This window comes from Cherax quadricarinatus, chromosome 51 (genome assembly GCF_038502225.1).
Source record: "Cherax quadricarinatus isolate ZL_2023a chromosome 51, ASM3850222v1, whole genome shotgun sequence".
Lineage (NCBI taxonomy): Eukaryota > Metazoa > Arthropoda > Malacostraca > Decapoda > Parastacidae > Cherax > Cherax quadricarinatus.
This window is the reverse complement of record NC_091342.1, coordinates 24,331,161-24,352,222: the sequence shown is the minus strand read 5'-3', so window position 1 is coordinate 24,352,222 and position 21,062 is coordinate 24,331,161. Positions and strand designations below refer to the sequence as shown.

Genomic DNA, 21,062 nt, shown 5'->3' with positions numbered 1-21,062 from the left:
CGTGTTGCAATCAGCACATCAGGAGCTTGCATCGTTACAAAATGACTAGGAAATCCAGACAGATTCGTTCAGGGGATAGAAACGTTCTCCTAAACAAATCTACCTGGACTTCCTACTCATTTCTGTAACCTTGCAAGCTCCTGATGATGAGTTGATTGCAACATAAAAGGCCTAGAGCTACCATTCAACTTTCCCTGTGGTTATTTTGCATAGAGGGAATGTAGATTACCAGTTTTATTCCCTGATTGAAAAGATTTAAAGAACTGTGTGAATTATGTTCTAGAATAAGAAAAAAAAATCACAACTTTCATAAAATCATTGAGAGAAGAAGGGCATATGTCCCCTCCTGGCCTCTACACCGGGTACAAACACTTGCCTCTACACCGGGTACAAACACTTGCCTCTACACCGGGTACAAACACTTGCCTCTACACCGGGTACAAACACTTGCCTCTACACCGGGTACAAACACCTGCCTCTACACCGGGTACAAACACCTGCCTCTACACCGGGTACAAACACTTGCCTCTACACCGGGTACAAACACTTGCCTCTACACCGGGTACAAACACCTGCCTCTACACCGGGTACAAACACCTGCCTCTACACCGGGTACAAACACCTGCCTCTACACCACCAGTCAAGGATACTTTAATACACAAATAACCCGCACGTAGAAAGAAGCTTACGACGACGTAAGCTTCTCTATGTGCGAGTTATTTGTGAATTGTTCCAGTCACGGAATTGTGCATTTTAGTTCGTTAAAAATACCTTAATTCTTCATTCAGGACTAAATATAAAGTCTGGTTGTCTATACACTGAGAGATATATACACATCGTTTTTAAGATAGCTGGAGTGCGTCGTATATCGCAAGAAGCAGTGATGTGTTGTAAATTACTACTGTGCATCAAGGCACCTCATGAAATGGTCAAGTCATGTGATTTAAATAAATATATATAAAATTTATACCATCGGTGGCGCTACCAGTTCATTCATTCATTAGGGATTTGCCGGTACTTCCGGCCTGGGTCTTCTCCAGATGGTGACCCGGCGTGTACACTGAGAGGCCTATGTTTATATAAACACTGATATTCACTGACTAATATATATATATATATATATATATATATATATATATATATATATATATATATATATACATACATACACACACACAATGTAAGGAATAATTCTCTCAATGTATATACACTGAGAGTTTAAGTTAATCCTTTCTTCTGGCATGAGTATTCTCAACTGGTGGGGAGCAGATGAAGCGCAGTGTTAACGACCCTCGTGTAGTTGATAGGTAATTAAGCAACTAGTCCCAGTAGTGACTGCCACACCGGTGATCACCCGCCTCCACACACAACCTCAGTCACTGTCACAATGTTTTATGGTGCGCACGTTCACCTTCCAGTGCTTTTGTTTATACAGCGAAAGAAATTTTCACTAATCTTCAATTCATAGTGTTTACGACTTGTATTTACAGTGTTTAAGAAATCAACTTACATGGTTACAGTGTAACATGGTCACTGTAACAAGGTTACAGTGACAACGGTGTGAAGCTTAATTAACGGTGTGTGAAACCTCAGTTCGCGTGTTAGAAATTTTAATTTACAGTGTGTGAAAATTTATTGAAAGTGGGGAATACTTCGGTTCATTGCCAGTGGGGAATACTTCGGTTCATTGCCAGTGGGGAATACTTCGGTTCATTGCCAGTGGGGAATACTTCGGTTCATTGCCAGTGGGGAATACTTCGGTTGATTGCCAGTGGGGAATACTTCGGTTCATTGCCAGTGTACAATATTTCTGGACAGTGGTCAACCAGCCGCCACCAACAATGAACCGTCATCGCATTACATTGCTTCTAAAAACGTACGTCTATATTAAATGTTCATTTACATAATTTTATTCCGAATTTTTTTCCCCCCTCAAGGGAGGTTCCTTGATGCTGTTGAAGGGCTCTTGATCTAAGGAATTGTATCTGTGCTCGATTCCTTGAATTGAGTCTGAATACCTTCCATCCCTCCCCCATGTGCTGTATAATCCTACGGGTTTAGCGCTCCCCCATGATTATAATAATTATAATCTGAATTTTTTTTTTTTTTGATATATACATTTCTTTAGTTTATATATTTTTCTTTTTAATGTATTTATCTATTTATTGCTTTATCTAGCCATTTTTATTTATTTTTATTTATTAACCTAGCTCTATATTTAGTATATAACACACTGAAGGCTCGATACTCCTACATGGGAAAAATTTTAGTTCTGCCAGGCTTTAATAACTTCTTCGAACCGTGGTTACTGTAGTTATATATGTGTATATCCATTACCGTTATCCAGTTGTGAAACTATCCATCCATAAGGAAAATGCGGTAACATTCATTGACAACTGGGACCTCTTCTATGGCAGAGATGACATGTATGCTAGGGATGGGGTTCACTTATCTAGGTGTGGGGTGGGAGCACTGGCAACTGCAGTGGAGGGAGCAGTTAGGACTTTAAACTAGGAATAGTTAGTGGTATGGGTTTTGGCAGGAAAACAGTGAAGTCCCAGTGTAGTAATATTACGAGTTCTAGGGGAACTAGTAATAATAAGAACTAGATAGATATTGAAAAGCCAGGGACCTTGGGTGATAAGGACAGTAATAGGTTTAGTGGAAAAATAGAAATGAGCAGGAAGGGTAAAGAGAAAGGAGAGTCTTTCAGTGTTTATTATGCTAATTGCCGTAGTGCTAGGAATAAGATGGACGAGTTGAGATTAGTTGCTAGTGTAGGTAACATTGATGTATTTGCCTTAACTGAGACGTGGTTTAATTCAAAAAGTCGGGACATGCCTGCGGAATGTCATATTCAGGGTTTTAAATTGTTCCAAGAAGATAGAAGTATTGGGAGGGGGGGGTGGGGTGGCATTGTATGTCCGAGATCGCTTGAACTGTTGCATAAAAACGGGTATTAAGTCTGAAGTAACACATACAGAGTCTGTTTGGATAGAATTTTCAGAGAGGCATGAAAAACTGATTTTAGGAGTGATATACCGTCCCCCAAACTTAGATAGGGACCAAGGGAAACTACTATGGGAGGAAATTGTTAAGGCCACAAGGCACGATAATGTAGTAATTCTAGGAGACTTTAACTTTAGTCATGTTGATTGGAATTTCTTGACTGGGAATTTAGAATCATACGACTTCTTAGAAGTATTTCAGGATTGTTTTTTGAAGCAGTTTGTGACAGAACCTACAAGGGGAAATAACCTGCTTGACTTAGTTATGGCAAACAATGAATCCCTTGTTAATAATTTAGAAATTTCAGAGGAACTGGGTGCTAGCGACCACAAATCAATTACATTTAGCATTGAATGGAAGTACGATAGTAGCGATAACTCAGTAACAGTCCCAGATTTTCGCTTAGCAGATTACGATGGGCTTAGAGAACACTTATCATCTGTTGACTGGGGTAACGAAGAGAGCTATCAATATGACAGTTTTCTGAACACTATACATGCTGCTCAAAGAGCGTTTATCCCATATAAAGAAATTAGATCAAATAGAAATGACCCAAAATGGATGAATAATAGGCTCAAATATCTACTAGGGCATAAGAAAGGAATTTATAGGCGTATCAAAAGAGGTGAGGGTCATCTTATGAATCAGTATATTGACATTAAGAGGGACATTAAAAAGGGGATAAGAAAAGCTAAAAGGGACTATGAAATTAAAGTTGCTAGGGATTCTAAAACTAACCCAAAAAGTTTTTTCCAGGTCTATAGAACAAAAGTTAGAGATAAGATAGGTCCCCTTAAAAATAACTATGGGCACCTTACTGACAATGAGAATGAAATGTGCTTGATTTTAAATAATTATTTTCTCTCAGTTTTTACACAGGAAGACACTAACAATATTCCAGTAATTAATTTTTACAGTGGGCTAGAAGAAGATAAATTATGTAACATCACAGTCACTAGTGAGATGGTTGTGAGGCAGATAGACAGACTGAAGCAAAATAAGTCGCCGGGTCCTGATGAGGTTTTTTCAAGGGTTCTTAAGGAATGCAAAATGGAACTCTGTGAACCATTAACTAATATTTTTAATTTATCTCTTCAAACAGGTGTAGTGTCTGATATGTGGAAGATGGCTAATGTAACTCCTATTTTTAAAACAGGGGACAAGTCGTTACCGTCAAATTACCGCCCAATAAGCCTGACCTCAATTGTAGGCAAATTACTAGTCAATTATAGCTGAGATTATAAGAAGCCATCTCGATAAGCATAGCTTGATTAATGATACTCAGCATGGATTCACAAGAGGCCGGTCTTGTCTAACTAATTTATTAACTTTCTTCAGTAAAGCTTTTGAGGCTGTTGACCACAATAAAGAATTTGATATTATTTACTTAGATTTTAGTAAGGCTTTTGATAGAGTTCCGCACCATAGACTGTTAAAGAAAGTGGCAGCTCATGGCATTGGGGAAAAAGTGCTCTCGTGGATCGAGTCATGGCTCACTGACAGGAAGCAGAGAGTGTCCATAAATGGGGTTAAATCCGAGTGGGGATCTGTAACAAGTGGCGTTCCACAGGGATCAGTCTTGGGCCCGTTGTTGTTTATAATATATATCAATAATCTTGATGAGGGAATTACTAGTGATATGAGCAAATTCGCCGATGACACAAAGATAGGTAGGATAATTGATTCAAACGTAGATGTTAGGGAACTTCAGGAGGATTTAAACAAACTCTATTCTTGGTCAGAAAAGTGGCAGATGCAGTTTAATGTAGATAAATGCAAGGTTCTGAAGCTTGGGAGTGCCCATAACCCTAGTACTTATAAATTAAATGATGTAGAACTTAGCCATACAGATTGCGAAAAGGACTTGGGGGTTATGGTGAGCAGCAACCTTAAACCAAGACAGCAATGCCTAAGTGTACGTAATAAGGCAAATAGATTACTGGGATTTATATCAAGAAGTGTAAGCAACAGAAGTCCAGAGGTCATACTGCAGCTTTATACATCATTAGTAAGGCCTCACCTAGATTATGCAGCTCAGTTCTGGTCTCCGTATTACAAAATGGACATAAATTCGTTAGAAAACATTCAGCGTAGGATGACTAAATTAATACATAGCATCAGAAATCTTCCTTATGAAGAAAGATTGAAGACTCTTAAGTTACATTCACTTGTTAGAAGAAGAATGAGGGGAGACCTGATCGAAGTGTATAAGTGGAAGATAGGTATTAATAAAGGGGATATTAATAAGGTCTTAAGGATGTCTCTCCAAGAGAGAACGCGCAGTAATGGATTTAAATTAGATAAGTTTAGATTTAGAAAGGACATAGGAAAGTATTGGTTTGGAAATAGGGTAGTTGATGAGTGGAACAGTCTACCTAGTTGGGTTATTGAGGCTGGGACTTTGGGTAGTTTCAAATCTAGGTTGGATAAGTACATGAGTGGGAGGGGTTGGATTTGAGTGGGACTTTCACATCAGAGCTTATTTCTTGGGTGGCATTGAAAATTGGGATGGGCAAATGTTTTGTTAGTGGGATGAATTGTAAAGGACCTGCCTAGTATGGGCCAGCAGGCCTCCTGCAGTGTTCCTCCTTTCTTATGTTCTTATGTTCTTATGTTCTGTTGCTATCAGTAATATTACCCTCTATCATGGGCGTTACTGCCTATCAGTATTACTATCCATCAGTGTTACTGTGTTAGTATTACTTTCTATCATGATATTTACCCTCTGTTGATATCTGTACTGTACTAGGTTCACCGGTCTTGTCCCGGTCCGGGTCTTTAACAGATGGTGACCCGGCGTTGGCCCCCCGGGTGGGGGATGTTGATATCACTCTTACTGTTACTAATTATAAGTGTTTTCTATATCATTAGTGTTACTATACGTATTAGTCATCAGTGTCTATAATCAGTAACTATTTTCAGTTGTCACCTATCATCCTCTTTTATCTATCCTTCAGTTCTATTGGCTATTGCACTATACTAATAGGTAGTCTAAGATTTCTTGTCTGTTAATGATTTTAATCCTGTATTAAGGGTTATTATTGCATTTCTTGGCAATAATTCCATAATTGTCTTAAATTCCACATTAACGACATGCCAGACGGAAATGGGGTGTGTTCCAGAACGGAGAATCTTAAATTTATGCACTGTTTTCTCCCGAACCCTTCACTCCCATTTTGCTCCGCGTTGTGGAACGTGGAGGATAGAGGGATGGGGGACAAGCAACTCTTTAAAAGGCATGGGCACGGGTCGCAGGTGCCCTTGGCGATTTCAGCGATGTGTTGGAGACTTGACTATTTTGTAAGTGTTGTTCTTTGGTTGGGTGCTGGAGGGAGGTGGCTGATGCTAGCATTTTTCGAGGTCCCCTCCGACAATCTCATGGTGGAACATAGATTGCAAAAAGCACTGTAAGTGATCCGAACCCTCTGGGACCATTATTCACCGGTCATTCAAATGATTTACCAGCGAGTGTTAGTCTTTAGAAGGAAGGTGTTCAACAATGCCTGTTTGATGTCGTGGGTCAGAGGAACGAGGTTATCTTCAACACACTTCCCACGCAGGTTTGGAATAAAATTAGAAAGCTGTCTGGTAAGTACTTTCCTAGACTGCTTCCTTGCCGTCTCCAGGTTGTATCAAACACCATCGCTGTACAAACACCATCGCTGTACAAACACCATCGCTGTACTAACACCATCGCTGTACTAACACCATCTGGTGTCGGGAGTTAGAGAGTTAGGGGCTCGGAGGCTTCGGTAGTTTTTCCTTGTTTATTGTGAATAACACTAAGGAGTTTTGTGATCTGTTTAAGATGGAATTGTCAGCTACACTGTTGGCTCGGCTCTCCTTGGCTCTTGGCAAGATTTCCTCCTGCCTCACTTGCTTTATCATTTATTTTAAACTGTACAAAAGCGAATAATTTCCCTACAGCTGGCGGCAATATGGTACTCTGGAGTGGTTATTTATACCTGACACAAGGGTATGGAGTTTTGTTGGTACCTGGGTCGTGTTAGTGGTCTTAGGAAATGAACAGATAACAAAGCTAAGACTGCTATTTCGAGTTTGCTATAGAGCAGACGTGTGCATCATAGTTAATTTCTGGTCCCCATACGTAGCCATGTCCTTGTGAAGTGGCAGGCCGGTGGGCCTTACATACGAGTAGCGAGTTATGCAGGGATCGACAGGACGTAGGTGAATAGCCCTTCAACAAAACATCAGTTTAGCATGATTATCTGTAGACTGAGGCTCTGCCACACCTCACCCATGGCAACCTGTTTACAATTGTTCCTGTCACTGAGAGACTTGTAACGTGGCTGACTGTGGAGCAATTTCAACTTTGTCCCGTGCCTTAGATTTTTTTGCTGACGCCATAGTCTTTATTTTTTTAAATTACCAGTGTGCCTGTAGAGATCTCTAGAACTTGTAGAAGAGCGGGAGTTTCAAACACTTGTAGCCTGATAAATGTGAACCTTTGAGAGTGACAGGTTAATACTTTTATCTGATGCAGAGTTTAACTCTGTGACAGCGTTTGTTTTTTCTCTCCGTGTTCATATTTTTGTTGCATAGTTTTACTTTTGGGATTTTGTATCGTTTCATTTTTATTACCAAGAGTGCTGAGTGATTTCTCATTTCAAATCACTTCATATCTCTCAGCTAATGTAATAATCCAGTTTAAGTATTTATAATTCTTTATTAATTTGTTTAATTCCCTATTAATGGGTATAAATCAGTATTATTGTATATAATCTGTTATTAGTGGCAGCAGTCTCATATTAATGGCTTTAATCCAGTACCTTTAGTAACATGAACATGAATTAGCATATCAGAGGCAGCCGTTGGATATCGGTGATCGAGAATGGATAGTCATGCATACGAAATATGATATGGCGATATTGTGCGTTTTAACGTGAATATGACTGTCAGTTTCTCTGCAAGTTAGAGAGGAAAAAGTTGCTCCATACTGACACATTCCTGAGTTGTGACGGATCTGTGCTTCGTTGCCCGTGAATCTTGCAAACTCTGGACTCGAGTTTTATATTTGACAGTGATATGAGCACTGTCTCTCTCTCTGACTCTCTCTCTGACTCTCTGACTCTCTCTCTGACTCTCTCTCTGACTCTCTGACTCTCTCTCTGACTCTCTCTCTGACTCTCTCTCTGACTCTCTCTCTGACTCTCTCTCTGACTCTCTCTCTGACTCTCTCTCTGACTCTCTCTCTGACTCTCTCTCTGACTCTCTCTCTGACTCTCTCTCTGACTCTCTCTCTGACTCTCTCTCTGACTCTCTCTCTGACTCTCTCTCTGACTCTCTCTCTGACTCTCTCTCTGACTCTCTCTGACTCTCTCTCTGACTCTCTCTCTGACTCTCTCTCTGACTCTCTCTCTGACTCTCTCTCTGACTCTCTCTCTGACTCTCTCTCTGACTCTCTCTGTCTCTCTGACTGTCTCTCTGGCTGTCTCTCTGACTCTCTGGCTGTCTCTCTCTCTCTGGCTGTCTCTCTCTCTCTGGCTGTCTCTCTCTCTCTGGCTGTCTCTCTCTCTCTGGCTGTCTCTCTCTGGCTGTCTCTCTCTGGCTGTCTCTGTCTCTGGCATGCTCGTGCTCGCATGTACAAGCGCTATCAGTCCAGGGTGAGGAAGCTGACATCCGTCATATCCCAGGTAAACAGTCACCAGTCTATGGCGGAAAACTGTTTATAAGCGTTACTCTAGCCAGTCACTCCTCCTCCTCTTCGGATTGAATCAAAATACTCCCCTCCCCTTTTCTTTCCGCCTCATTATTGAGGATATTTTCTTCCTTTGAAGACTTCCCCTCCATGATGCGAAGATAATAGTCTGCTGTGCAGCCCACCTCAAGCGTCTCTCTCCAGGTTAGTGCTGTGCTGGTAACTTCACTTTTCACTCGGGGAAGGAGGGGGTGATTTCACCGTTTTAGGGCATGTTGTGTGGTCTGAGGAGCCTTAGTTACTTGGTTAATTGGGCTTGAAGTCTACCGACTTAACAAGGATCATTAAAGCTGCAAATAACTTGTTCACCACCAGTCAAGAATATTTAATTCTTGAAGTAAGGACTAAACTAAATTCAGTATATATACACATCACTATTTGTATAATACATATACACCTCACTGTTTGTATAATACATATACACCTCACTGTTTGTATAATATATATACTGATACACCTCACTGTTTGTATAATATACTGATACACCTCACTGTTTGTATAATATATATACTGATACACCTCACTGTTTGTATAATATATATACTGATACACCTCACTGTTTGTATAATATATATACTGATACACCTCACTGTTTGTATAATATATATACTGATACACCTCACTGTTTGTATAATATATATACTCCTCACTGTTTGTATAATATATATACTCCTCACTGTTTGTATAATATACGCCTCAGTAATACATATACACCTCACTGTATAATATACTCGTACCCTCACTGTTTGTGTAATATATAGGATAACTTGGAGGATGTATAAATCTGTAGTGGTGAGGAGGGGTAGGAGTTGTCCTAGGAAACGATGGAGGAGAGGATGAAAGAGGTTGTGTGTGCAAGGGGCCTGGACGTAAAGCAGACATGTGTGAGCGTGTTAGATTTGAGTGAAGGGAGACTAATGGTTTTCGGGACCTGACAAGCTGTTGGAGTGTGAGCAGGGTAGTATTTTGTGAAGGAATTCAAGGAAGCCAGTTAGCCGGACTCGAGTCCTAGAGGTTGGAAGCACAATGCCTACACTTTAACAGAGGGGTTTGGAACATTGGCTATTTGGAAAGACATCTAAACTGTCGTATCTGAGCGCCTCTGCAAAGACAGTGATTATATGTGAATGATGATGAAAGTGTTTCGGTGGGAGACGGCCGACGTGTTGAAATAAATAAATAAAATAAATATCTATATTTATTTATTCTGAACCTAACGAAAAATATTTCATTTTGTTTGTTTTTATTAAATTATTGTAAACTTATCTAAAATATATTTAGTTGGATTAGGCTAAATTAAATTACGCTTGTTATAATAAGGTTAGGTAAGTTTTCTAAGGTTCTTTTCGTATGAAATTATTAATTTTTACATTAACATAAATGAAAAAAATACATATAATACATATATTTATTTAAAATAAAATTTGGTGGGAGTTCTGATAAGAGTAGTTAAAATAGTTCTGTGTATTATCTGTAAAACCATTGCTTGGTTGGTGGGGATTGTTTATACAGGTGTTTCCTACCTGGCGGGATGACCACCAGGTAGGGTAAGAGGCAACTTATATTACTAGTTTAGAAAACTAACACGTAGATGATTGAGACACTTGTGAAACACTTGGATATCTTCATTGCGGAAGCGTTTTGCCAGCCAGTGACCTTACCTAGCCAATACAGAGTCCATCAGCCTTTTATCAAGGTTCAGGGACTGATTACCTCACACTGCCTCTTTACATGTCTCATTTTTTTCTGTATTGGGTTTTTTGAAGTCACTGGTTGATGGAAAGTTTCCACAATAAATGCTCCTGTCCCTTCACTCACTGGCAGGAGCTGGTTTCCGGTGAAAATAACACTACCAGTCCAACATTCATTGCGGATTTTTGGCTTTTCGTTAATTCTCAATCATGCTTCCTCTCTTCCCATCTTTCCTGCTGTTGTATGCAAAGTGAAGCTCCTCTTCCTCCTCCTGACTTCTAATGACAGTGACATCCACCTCCGGACCTCACATGGACGCAGACTATACTGCTGAAGAGGATCCCAAAAGGGGTTCGAAATATCCAGATCAATTAATCTCCTAAGTTTCTCTCCATGTGAGCATCGACAGGATATTTAACTCGCCTCCTCACTCTCACTAACTTATCACAACACACTTTTTTCTTTAGCGACTCACTGTACCCCTCCAGTCACTCGAATGAAGCTGCCCATCCCGTAGCTCGATTGCTAGCGCACTCGGCTCACACATTGAGGTCCGTGGTTCGATCCCCGGTACGTGTTTCCTCAAGATATCTACTGTCCCTTTTCACCTAGCAGTAGATAGGCACCTAGGTTTAAACCAATTGATGTAGGTCGCATCCTTAGAACGAATTTGACTTAATTTGGGGGCTTTCTACATAGTAGTTGTCAGTGATGTCAGCTAGGCCTTTATACCTTGTACATATACTTGTAGAAATAGTTTATTATTATTATTTCCTAGAATTCAAAAGTCGATTAAGGACAGTGTTTCTCCAAAAGACAAGACCATTAATGGTCTTCGAAAAACTTCATCTTACACTAAGAGAATTTAAGACCCTAATCGATATCTGAATGAACAAACTCTGACTACAACAATACATTACTTTCATTAACATCTTAACTTCATACTTGTGATCCTCACTTGTAGTATTTGAACAACCTTCAATTTGGTTCTAAAGATACCCAACAATATCTCACCCACGCACGAGCATACACATGCATGCAGGTACCTTATTACTGTTTTGTCTTTACCATTTATATCGACTTTTAGCGAGCATCCCAGGTCATAACCACCATCTGCTCTCATACCGCAGTATTACTAGCAATTAATAATATCAATATTACGGTGGGGTTCTAGAGGATAAGGGGGAAGCAGGGTAGAGCTCCAAATGTTGATTTCCCAGTGTCCCAGTTATGTACAGTTTTTGTCTAAAATAGACTAAATTGTTTAGCACAGTCGGACTTCCTATCTCTCCCTTTTGTTCTTTCGCAGTCACTTTCATCTTATCCTGATTAATCATTGCAAGTACACTCTGTCCAGAGTGATGTTCCACATGCTCGAGTGTAGTTTGTCGGCCATCATTCACTATACTTCAGTTTGTGACTAATTGGATAAGTTGTACATGGTAAGTTCCTTGACGATCTCTTTATGCCTCGTGTCTTTAATCAACTTGTAGTTTTTTATTTCTTCGTTTCTTACTCCGCTTCCTGTATTAGTTAACTGTAACTCCTTCGTTTGCTGCTCTGTGGATGGTCTTACTGGGACTGAGAGACCAGTTAAACACACACCTCTGCTTCTCCATGTCTTAAACACCTGTGTTCCAACACTGTGGATTAACAAACTAGTACTCTCAGGTGTATAACTTCCTATGCTCGTATTTTGATACCGCTAGTTCAGTTGGTCTGTACTCCACAAGAGCGATGTTTTCCCCTATTTTTCTTTTCTGATTGTTACACCTACCCCCCCCCCCGTTCCCCTCCCCTCGAAATGCTGGTGGCACTTCAAGTGCCGTCTACACAATATGTACATGTCATAACTCTCTTCTTCCCAACTCCACAGATGAGTTGCTGCATCTGTCATTTCTGTTCTTTGTAGCAGTGCTTGGCACCTCCGGACCTCGGGGTAACCATTATAAGAGATGTGTCCCATTGTGGTCTCTCGACTGCGCTCGTGCAGCCCCTTTGAAACGAACTGCTGTGAACCATTACCTTTACAGCTGCACGAAATCGTTTCCTGGTTTTCAGACAAGCAAGAGTGCACGCACTTCGCATCACATGAATAGCTAAATGAAGTTGACACATTTGTTGACTAGTGTAAACATCTCCCAGTGTACACGGTCTGAAAACAACTACTAAAGTAAGCAAGCACGTAGGTGCACACCTGTTCTAGGCCAAGTCATCACGTCGCTGGTGAGAACTTAGCAAACCTGGTCGACGTTACCAAAGCCGTCAGCTATAATATCTTTCTTCTTTCCAAGTGATGCAAGAGGTAGACATCAGAGCTCCTTTTTCTATATAATGGTAGCCATAAAAGGGCTAATCCACTATTCCTCCCCGCCCCACCACCAAGTAGCAGTACTGGGGTTGTAAAACTGCACTGGATAAACCCCACAATTATCCACAACCTCAGTTCAGCTTATGTTTGCAATCCTAACTTTGAGTTGATACAACGTCACCACAAGAATCACAAGAGACATTGTTGCACGTTAATTACCAAATTCCCTGAAGATGAGAATTAAAACTGGCGACTTTATTCTCTTGCCGTCAAACCCGAGGATAGACTCCCGTTTTCTATACGATGGGTTTAGGGAACCGGGGGCAGCCACATCCCCGTGGTGAGTTGTGGGTATTTTGAGTGACTGGTCATAGTCGAGAGCTGCTCACACAGTGTATGTTGAGTGTGTGGATAAGATACATCTGCCTGCGATCATATCTCAGTCCTGTTCCATTGGCGCTGTATGATCCCTGAGGATTCAGCGCTTCTCTGATAAACTAAAATGCTTTTGTCCCGTGGCCTGGTGGCAAAAGCTCTCGCTTCACACGGCGAGGGTCTGGATTCGATTCCCAGCGAGGGTAGAACCACTGGGTGTGTTTCTTTACACAGGTTGTCTTTGTTCACCCATCAGTAAAATGAGTACCTGGGTGTTAGTTGACTGGTGTGGATCGCATCCTGGGACAAAACTGACCTAATTTGTCCGAAATGTTCTGCACAACAAGCGGCTTTCTATATATTAGTATATCATTGATGTCAGATATACCTGTATACCTTGTACATGTACTTGTAGTAAATAGACATTATTATTATTATTGCTGTTTCCAGAGGGCTACATTTATCTCCTGTATTTCGTTAGTTTTAAACTGATTGGAGTCTGTCCCGCTGACTCGCTTACTGATGAAGCTAACAACTTCCCCGTCACAATTCTCGTGCTGAGTGACAGTTTGCGGCAGCTCTGATTAAGGATATACATGTTCACTTGCAGAATAAAAAATCACAATACCGTGACTGGAACAATATACAAATAACACCCACTTAGGAAACCTGTGACGACGTTTCTGTCAGTCCTGGAACACTCATGTCAGTGTTTCTCTCCGTCCTGGATCACTGTTACGTCAGTGTTTCTGTCCGTCCAGGATCATGTCACGTCAGTGTTTCAGGACGGACTGATATGCTGCCTTGAGGGGCACCTAAGTTCCCCCCGTCTTCTAATAACATGTTCATTTTTCCACCATAATCTACATTGTTCATAATTACATAATTATAATTGTTCATATTTACATCATTTCACAAAGCTCCTGGAGAGCGAAACGTTGCCACAATAAAATGTCACATTAGTTGCACTTGTGTCCTTTTACTTCACATTTCACAACCATTTAACATGGTTGTGAAATGATGTAAATAACCATTTATAATGGGATAATTCGATTAATTCATCACACAAATCAAAACAATAGCCAGAATATACAAGAAGTTGCAGAAACAATAGACTAAAATGAAAACATTACTAACATGAAGGAAAGGCTAAAATAAGGCTAGAAAAAAAATCACCTACTTATAACATTGAAAATTTTTATTAATTTATTTTTTGCCTAATACATATACTTAGCAACAGTTTTCTACTCAGACATAAGGGAAACCAAAATCAGACAGATTATAATCCTGGTCTACAAACTGGTGAGGGAGCTGCTTCCTGTCCGGTTTTTCACTGTTTTATTAAAAACACATTTCACAATAAGCTTAATATCCCTTTACACTTATTGAGTTATATCTCTGTGTGTTCGTTGCACAGCTTAAGACCCCTCAAGGGAGGTTCCTTGACGCTGGTGAGGGGCTCTTGATCTAGGGAATTAGGTCTGTGCTCCAGTTTCCTGAATTAGGCCTGAATACCTTCCATCCCCCCCCCCTCGCAGGCGCTGTATAATCCTACGGGTTTAGCTCTTCCCGATAATTATAATAATAACTTAAGACACTTTGAGATAAAGATAATAGGAAGAGAATAGTTAAAATGGGAGGAAACAAATAGGGAACACAACTGCATGTTCAAATAAGCAAAAGATCGTAAAAAAAAAAAAAAAAAAAAAAAAAAAATTACGTGATGCTGATGGTAAATTTAAAATGTATCATAAACATTTTGAAGTATTATAGAAAGTAAAATTCCTGTCTAAATGTTTTACATTGAATTTCCTAATTATAGTGATGTTTCTTCACTAAAAGAAGTTATGTTTCTGTTACTGAACAGGATGATTTTGATGATCAAATAATGCATTACGAAGGGATGTAGTGGAAGTAAGTACAAAATAAGCATTCAGAAGTGGACATGGCAACTGGTAAGGAAGAAGCCTTGTCTGTTAACGGTAGTGCGAGACCTGGCGTTTAGTACTCTGACACAACAGGGCGAATACAGCCGAGTACTTCGATCAAACCCGATTACTTCCCATTTCCCAGGCATGGACAAGGACTCGATCATTGACAGTGATCTGTAACTCAGTGGCTCGACAAACGTGCATCAGTAACTCAAATTCTCGAACATAAGACAAAGCCTTGAACCCAAGGACTTGATAATAGACGGGGATCTATAATTCAAATACTCAATCAGAGACGAGGACCTATAACTCAAGAACGTGCTCCTAGGCTAGGAAGGGGACTGGAGAGTGTATTATGTACGTTACAGGTGAAGACAGAGCAGAGCTTCCATGTTAGAGCTGCTCAACATGACTCTAGGCGACGGCAGGTCTGCTGGAATTACTGCCATTTCTACCGTGTACACTACCACCTGACCTCACCTTCCCCACTGACTGTGCTTTTGCAGATCGAGCGGTAACTCCTGGCCCCTCGTCTTGATTTCTTCTGATCATGGGCATTGTAATGGGATCTTTATGTAAGGAATTAGAGCTGAGCTTTCCTTTAATCAAGCCTGATTACAGTTCTTGGTTCTCCAGAGTGGTTAATACTGACCCCTAAGGGTCGATGGGACTATTGTAGGGGTCGATAAATGGCTGGGGGTCAAGAGAGAGTCAGTAAATGTCTGGGGACGTAAATTCCATTGAAGCTGAAAGAGCGTGGTGACGTAGGACTAAAACTCGCCAGTCACTAACCAGATATCAGTGTCCTTGTTGATGTCCATCAGCTGCAACCTTCCCATTGATGATATCAACAGTTTCAGTAAAATTATATATGTTAAATGTTATATTTTTCATAATTTAAATATTACCGATTTTTATGACATTATTACTCGTAGTACCGTTAGTTAAAGTAATATTTGTTAAACAATTTTCATATAATAAATATTTGGAGGTCTATGAACACTGAAAGTTCATGAAGGTGTCGAGCTGAGCAGTTTAGGGACCCCCGCAGTTTACACTATCTAAGCTCTGACTCCTGCGGGTATAATGATTCCTACGGGTGCGAAAGTTTACTGGTCTCGGGTCTGTTTGGTTCTGTCGTACCTATTCTTTAAACTGTGAATGAAATTGGTCTTCTAGTTCTCATCTATTTTGTTCTTATTAACCATCATCAGACTTCAGTCCTCTCAGCTGCGTATGACTCGACTTCATTGTGAAGTATAATTTTCCAGGCTCCTTCATGCCTCACAATCTGCTATTATTCACTTTTTAATTACGGGATCACTTACGGGGCTTCTTTAAAGTGGTTTCCCGATTTTTTTCTTCTTCCTCCGAGATTCACGTTCAAAACTTGAATGCCTCATCCGATCGGCTGCAGATTTTCAACATTGGTTTACCGTAACTAGTGAAGGATTCGTGTACTTGCTGGCATGTGTTGGTGCCCTCTTGTTAGTTTTTATTTAGACTTTTTTTCGGATTTGATTTCCGTGCAGTAACTTGAAGCTTCTAAACGCCTTCCAACTTTCCAGTGTATCGTACATAAGGAGGAGTCTGGGTTGCTACTCAAGTACTGAGGTGCCAACACCACAATCTTCTGTAGATGAATGGTTCAGAGAACCGACATGTTGATAAATTAGACACATGTGCAACTCTTGGGTATCATTCTCCTCCTGTTCTTCAAGTTTCTCCTACGTATGGACTGATGAAGCCACTGTGTGGCGAAACGTTTCCTCAATAAAGATACCCAAGAGTTGCACATGTGTCTAATTTATCACCACAATCTTCTTTTGAAAAGTGTTAAAGATTCTCTCTCTTAAAATAACTCGAGTATGCATCTTCTCTAATAGTCGTGTTATTGAAATATTTGCCAATTTCTTAAGAACACTTCTTCTAACTGGCTTCAAACTTTCAGTAATGGACATTCTCAGAGGAAGGTTTGTATAAATTTTGGGTTGTATTAAAAAAATTGTTTCCTTGTGATAACTGGAGAATGTCTCTTCTGATCGCCTTCAAACCCTGAATGCTGGTGTGCGATAAGATACTTGGTTTGATCTTAGGATGAACGAGTCAGATTTGCAAATTTTCTTGAAGCCTCAGACTGTAACTGTAGTTTTTACTCTAACTTACTCGTTAAACTATATTTTAGGGGAAAAAAAAACAGAATCCTTTGCATGACATGAATAAAATATATCAATTTTTTTTTTTAGACTCTAAAATTTTTATGGAATCTGTGTGTGTGTTTGTGTGTGTGTTTGTGTGTGTGTTTGTGTGTGTGTTTGTGTGTGTGTTTGTGTGTGTGTTTGTGTGTGTGTTTGTGTGTGTTTGTGTGTGTGTTTGTGTGTGTGTTTGTGTGTGTTTGTGTGTGTGTTTGTGTGTGTTTGTGTGTGTGTTTGTGTGTGTGTGTGTGTGTGTGTGTTTGTGTATGTTTGTGTGTGTGTTTGTGTGTTTGTGTGTGTGTGTTTGTGTGTGTGTTTGTGTGTGTGTTTGTGTGTGTGTTTGTGTGTGTGTTTGTGTGTGTGTTTGTGTGTGTGTTTGTGTGTGTGTTTGTGTGTGTGTTTGTGTGTGTGTTTGTGTTTGTGTCTGTGTTTGTGTCTGTGTTTGTGTCTGTGTTTGTGTCTGTGTTTGTCTGTGTTTGTGTCTGTGTTTGTGTGTGTGTTTCTGTCTCAGTGTGTCTCACCCTCCCCCCCAGACCTGAGGAGGCAGTACCTCACCTTGTTCACATGCTTCATATAACACTCTAACATCATCCACGTGATTAAAAACCCATCAATTCTGTACTAAGAGGAAAAAATCCTTTGCTGCGAGTACAGTATTTTACCACCATGGTTTATGAAAGTGGAATTGTTACATTGTGTACAATAACCAGAAAATACATTTTGTTTACCTTCAACCTTCCATCACTTTTTCGCCAGGTCAGATTAGCACTGATTTTTGGCTGTGCTAGATTTAATCCCTCGATTTTATTAAATTATTTTCCGTGAAACAACTGGAGAGTAAGTCTCCTGATCGGCTTCAATCCTTAGTAAAACGAATGATTTTTTTTATGGGCAATGTATAGGCCTATTGGCCAGTTTTAGTGAAGACAGCTGGTAAATTTAACAATCTAGTTTTAATTAAATCATTTTTGAATGCCTCATCCGATTGGTATGAAACCGTCCATTTTGATAACTCGAGAATGAAACACCTGAGCAGCTTCATAAATAATGCTGATTGATTATGGAATAGTCTCCGTGCAAATATAAACACAAATGCAGGGTAATGTCATCCTTTATTGACAACGTTTCGCCCGAAACATTGTCAATATAGGGTCACATCATACTACATTTGTTTAGTTTTTTCATCATGTTGGTATTTTACACCTTTTCTCTCTCAGGTTCCTGTGCGATAACTAGATAATGCTGCCTCTGGTTGGCTTGAAACTTATCAAAGCCGGTGTATTTCAGTGAAAGACTCAAACTGATTGTGGGCTTTGTAGTTGCCAATTTTCCATTTTTACTGAAATTGGGACAGTTTCCATGCGTTAACTTGTGAATGCTTCTTGCGATTGGCTTCAAATCTTCATTGCTAATATACTGCATCAGAAACTTAAGCTGCACCCTGTACTGGTCCTTTTATTTATGGTAGAGGGGGCGGAGCTTGTTGATACAAGGGTCACCTTTTTTGGGATCGCGAAGCGAACGAAATATTTATAAAAAAATTATTACTATATACATTTTTTTTTCATTATTATTTTTTTTTATATATTGGTACTATATGCAGTGCTAAACTCGTGTTGGTTATTTAAAGGAGTGATGGAGGCTCGATCCTCCGTCAGCTGAAAACGAGACAGAAAATATTCTGGCAGCCAGGCTTCTTACAGCAGAAATACTGGTAATTATGGAATTTTAGCTCTTATGACAAGGGGTAAGAGGGATCATGAACCTAAATAGTCTGATAAAATTACCAAATTGGTGTCTGATGGTCTTTAGGGAGAGTTAGCGAGCCTGGCGAGACACTGTCAGTGTTACACTGACTTGTGAGGTCAGGGCTGTCATTGTCAGTGTCACACTGACTTGTGTCGTGGGGGGTCATCTCAATTCTCTGATTGCCATGAGTTTGGTCTGTAGGTCATCTCTATTTTCTAATTGCCATGAGCTAGTTGAGCTGTTAATTCCGTTCTCTAGGACCTGGTCTGCTACTGACCTCGGTTGTCTGATTGTCTAGGTCTTGGTCTGTTCAACAACGTAGTGTGAAGGGAGAAAGAGAGAACAATGTCGTGTGAGAGAGAATGAATGTAGTGTGAAGGGCGAGGGAGGGAGAGGGGGGAAGGGAGAGGGAGGAAGGGGAGAGGGAGGAAGGGGAGAGGGAGGAAGGGGAGAGGGAGGAAGGGGAGAGGGAGGAAGGGGAGAGGGAGGAAGGGGAGAGGGAGGAAGGGGAGAGGGAGGAAGGGGAGAGGGAGGAAGGGGAGAGGGAGGGAGGGGAGAGGGAGGAAGGGGAGAGGGGGGAAGGGGAGAGGGGAGAGGGGGGAAGGGGAGAGGGAGAGAGGAAGTACTTCAGATTTTTGAACAAGTAGAAAAAACGAAGCTTCTGATTCAGATTCTTTTATAATTTCTGTTGTTTTTACATGCTATTATTTTATACTTGATAAGTCTTTTTATCAGAATATAACGTCATTGTTTCTATAGTTCAAGTTTTGTTTAAGGTTGCTGAATGTCTGTAATTTCTTTAACAAATAAAATGAAAAAGTCAGAATGACATAGCTATAGCATTTAAAGCCAAGCTTTAACAGCTTACTGAGCTTGAATGTTGCAAGCTTGCAATCCATATAGCAAATATATAATTAGTATATTTATAATTTATTCCCTATATCGATATATAATTAAAGGAATCTGAGGTTTTATGTGCCGAATCCACAACTCTGCTTTGTAGGCTCCCTCAGTCGAATTCATAAGTGCCGTTGTACACAACAGAAGCAGTGAAGTCAAGATGACGTGATCACTCTCACTCTTGTAGTAGTAGTATTGAGGTGGTCAGTCCCTCAGCTCTTACTGTTCAGCTCCATAGACCCGGACATAGTGAAGGTGGAATGTAGGAGTGTGGACCTGGATTCCGGGGCCAGAAGGGAGGCGATGAATTTGGAGATGACGTCATAAAGGCTTACTAGTGTAAGAACATAAGATCTGATGAGAACTGCAGTAGGCCTACTAGCCAATAACTAGTAGTAAGAAGGGTTGGATTTGAGAGACTTGCCTAGTATGGGCCAAATGATCCAATACACGAGTACGAGGGAAATGGCCAGGGACGGGGGGACGGGGGGGGGGGAGGGTTTAGCAATAGTAGGGTACGTGCCGGAAGTGATGAAAGGTTTTCTTCATGGATGAGTCACATGGCAATCTCAAGAAACATGTTCTTAGATCATATAGGATAAGGTGTTGGAAATGTCATAACCACCAGAATTTTGGACGATGGTGTTAGTGGCTGTGATGAGTGACGCTTCAAGGCAACGGCGTCGCTGCGAATCTTGTTTCCTATAAATCAGTTTTGCATCTTTCCAGTGTACGAGATGCTTCTCACGTTGCTCGCGTCATCCCTGCTGTAGGCGTTTGTATTTATAAATTCTTGTAAATAAATATTTCCCGGCACCCACACCTGAACTTTGTCGCATTGCCTATAGAGTATTTTCCTACTCATGTAGACATTAACCGAAGGCCTTTTGTTAGGTCAACAGCTTGCCAGAATATTACCCGGAGACTTTTTGTTAGGTCATGAAGGGAAGATGTGGCATTACTTGCGACTTGAATATTGCTTCTGACAAGAGATGTCTGGTGTCTGTAACAACAGAAATTTGTAGTTGCTTCTGGTGGCTTACGATTTTTGTACGACTGAGTTCATGTACAGTCCTGGGTAAAATGAAAGGAAAATGTTAAATGAGTAAATGTCTTCCTAATGTAGCAGTGTTCTTCAAGGTATTTAAGGCTGAAAATCTTTAGAGCTTTCAGGAAGAATT

At 40.4% G+C, this 21,062-nt stretch overlaps 1 protein-coding gene across 4 annotated transcripts in view; it reads left to right on the top strand.

Moving 5' to 3' along the window:
- Window positions 1-21,062, top strand: part of LOC128694595 (uncharacterized) — a 693,925-nt gene that overhangs the window by 342,423 nt on the left and 330,440 nt on the right. The window contains exon 1 of one of the 4 annotated variants that reach the window (XM_070095970.1): window positions 1,390-1,876. The exons of the other annotated variants lie outside the window; for them this stretch is intronic. The gene's annotated coding sequence lies outside the window, so the exon portion shown is untranslated. Of the gene's footprint in view, window positions 1-1,389; window positions 1,877-21,062 lie in introns of those variants that run through there. 4 annotated transcript variants of the gene reach the window in all.